Raw genomic sequence first — 2,804 nt, 5'->3', positions numbered from 1 at the left:
GTTATACATTCTAACAACACAACGCAGCCGTGAAGCCCTAAGCAGACCGAGGTAATATTATGTTCTCCTTTTCATTGGTTGTACATACTAATAACGACACAACCGTGAAACCCTAAACCCATATTAGATATGCGTACTAATAACAACGCAGAAGTGAAATCCTAAACCAATATTATAGATTATACGTATTAATAACACAACACATAACAACGCAGCCCTGAAATCGTAAATCCATATTAGATTATACGTATCGAATCCATGTTATATGACCATGAATAACATGTGCATACACCCATTTCCGTATTATCCCACTCCTCCTACCTACCGAACTGTGACAGTTGATGTTAACAAAAATTTAAATACTCGTAAAGGGTTGAAACTCTCAGGAATAAAGGACAAATTAACATAAATGTAAATACTCATAAACAATTGCATTATAGAGACAATAGATATCTACTTACACAATCAATTATATCCACTTGACTATGATGATTTACATGTAAGTTATAACTAAAGCCTAACATGAAAATCAACCGGATAAAAAGCAAATATCGAGAAACAAATTTAATACAAAAATCACACTTGCAGATCTACAAAAATAAAAAACCCAATTCCAATTAAAATTACACAAAAACATGCATGTAACATACATATATGTATAAAATACACAAAAACACGATGTAACAAATAGAGAAGAAACTAACAGAAATAGAGAGAATAGAGGATGAGAGAGAGAGAGAAGAGAAGAGAAGAGAGAGAGAGAGAGATACACAAAATCAGAGAGAGCGAGAAGGGAGAAAGGAGAGCGAGAGCGGAGAGAGGAGGAGAGCGGAGAGAGAGCGAGAGAGAGAGAGAGAGAGAGAGGAGAGGAGAGAGAGAGAGAGGGAGAGAGAGAGAGAGAGGAGAGAGGAGAGAGAGAGAGAGAGAGAGAGAGAGAGAGTACCTTAATGTTGAACCGCAAGCTGATTTGAAACCCCAATTAGAAACCCTAGCTCCAATCTGTGACCCGCTTCTCCAAAATGTGACCAGCTTCGCCAAAATGTTACCCCCAATTAGAAACCCTAGCTCGAGAGAGGAATGAGAGAGAATAGCTACTGGGAGAGAGAGAATGAGAGGGAGAGGGAGAGATGAGGGAGAATGAAATTAGAGGGAGAAGTTAATTTGTCTGAAATTTTAGCGCTTCTCCAAAAAATTTGAGCCTGCCTGAAAAAGCCCAGCTAATTTCATCTTTTTTAAAAAAAATTAAGTTTTAATTGTCTTTAAATTTTTTATTGATAAAAATTTATCAATTATTAATTAATACAGTTTTAAATTTTTTTAAAAAAAATATTTTCTCATCTTAACTAATATTAATATTTTTGCTTAATTATATTATAAAAATTGATTAATTTTCATGTCAATAATTATATATATTTAATTGTTTGTAAAATGTACTACTTTTTTATCCAATAATACCCTATTGTAACATAAATTGCCACATGTTACTCGTATGTAACACTTTGAAGCTATAGTAACATGTTTTAAAGGCTATGGTAACATCAAAAATACTACGTTGCGGTAGGCTAAGATGAGCATACCTAAGGTAACATAATTTTGTAACATGCATGATTAAACCATTGCGATAGGCCATCTATGGTGTAGTGACCCAAAGACTGTTGATGAGAGTACAGTACAGATAGCTCTTGCAGGTATATACCAAGGCGTGCCAGAAGAAGTACTACTGACTATTGCTGAGAAAGAAACCGCAAAGGAAGCTTGGGAAGCCATTAAAACCATGTGTGTAGGAGCAGAGCGAGTGAAGGAGACTAAGGTATAAACGTTAAAGGGAGAGTTTGAGTCTCTTACCATGAAGGAGACATATAACATCGATGATTTTTATATGAAGCTGAGCGGGATAGCAACCAATATACGGGTTCTTGGGAAATGATGGAGGAGTCAAGCGTTGTGAGAAAGATCCTACATGCAGTCCCTGATAAATTTCTCCAGATAGCTTCAAATATCGAACAGTTCGAGACATGAAAGCTATGACGGTTGAAGAGTTAGTGGGTCATCTTAAAGCTCACGAGGAGAGGATGAAGGGCAGGTCTGAGAGCGGAGACAGACAACAACTTCTCTTGGCATCTCAGAATCAAAAACTAGAGGTGGTTATTTCCGTGACAAGAGTAGGATCAGGTGCTACAACTGTAACACCTTGGGATACTATGCATCAGAATGTAGCAAATCACGACGGGAAAGAGAGAAAAGGCAAGAAGTAAACATGGCAGTCGCCGAGAATGATGAACCAGCATTATTATAGCCATACGGGCTCAGATTAACAGCCATACGGGCTCAGATTATTAGCCATACAGGCTCAGTTGAATAGCCATACGGGCTCAGATTATTAGCCATACGGGCTCAGATTATTAGCCATACAGGCCCAGTCGAATAAGCCATACGGGCTGGAAGAATTGCATGAGACAAGTTTAGATTAAGGGAGAAATTGTTGGGATTTAATCTAAACTTATTTGTTTTAGTTGTTATTATTTAATAATTATTATGTGGAGTGTTTTATTTACATGACTTGGTCATGCAGCAGTAGAGAGTTTTTAGGAAGTTTGAATAAGGTCTCAGTAGTGGATACGTGTTAGTAGTCGTGTCAGTAGTTGTGTCTGTTTTCATGCCACCTTGTTAGGCATCAGTTTCTATTTATTAACGTTGTAACCATCTTTTTTATTATCACTGATAATACATTTTGTTTTCCCAGTTTTACAAGAATAAACACCTTTATATGTATATTTTTATTGCAGTGTTCAGTTTCTACAAAG

This window comes from Apium graveolens, unplaced genomic scaffold (assembly GCF_009905375.1).
Source record: "Apium graveolens cultivar Ventura unplaced genomic scaffold, ASM990537v1 ctg6796, whole genome shotgun sequence".
Classification (NCBI taxonomy): Eukaryota; Viridiplantae; Streptophyta; class Magnoliopsida; order Apiales; family Apiaceae; genus Apium; species Apium graveolens.
The sequence above is the reverse complement of the archived record's forward strand: the minus strand, read 5'-3'. Positions refer to the sequence as shown.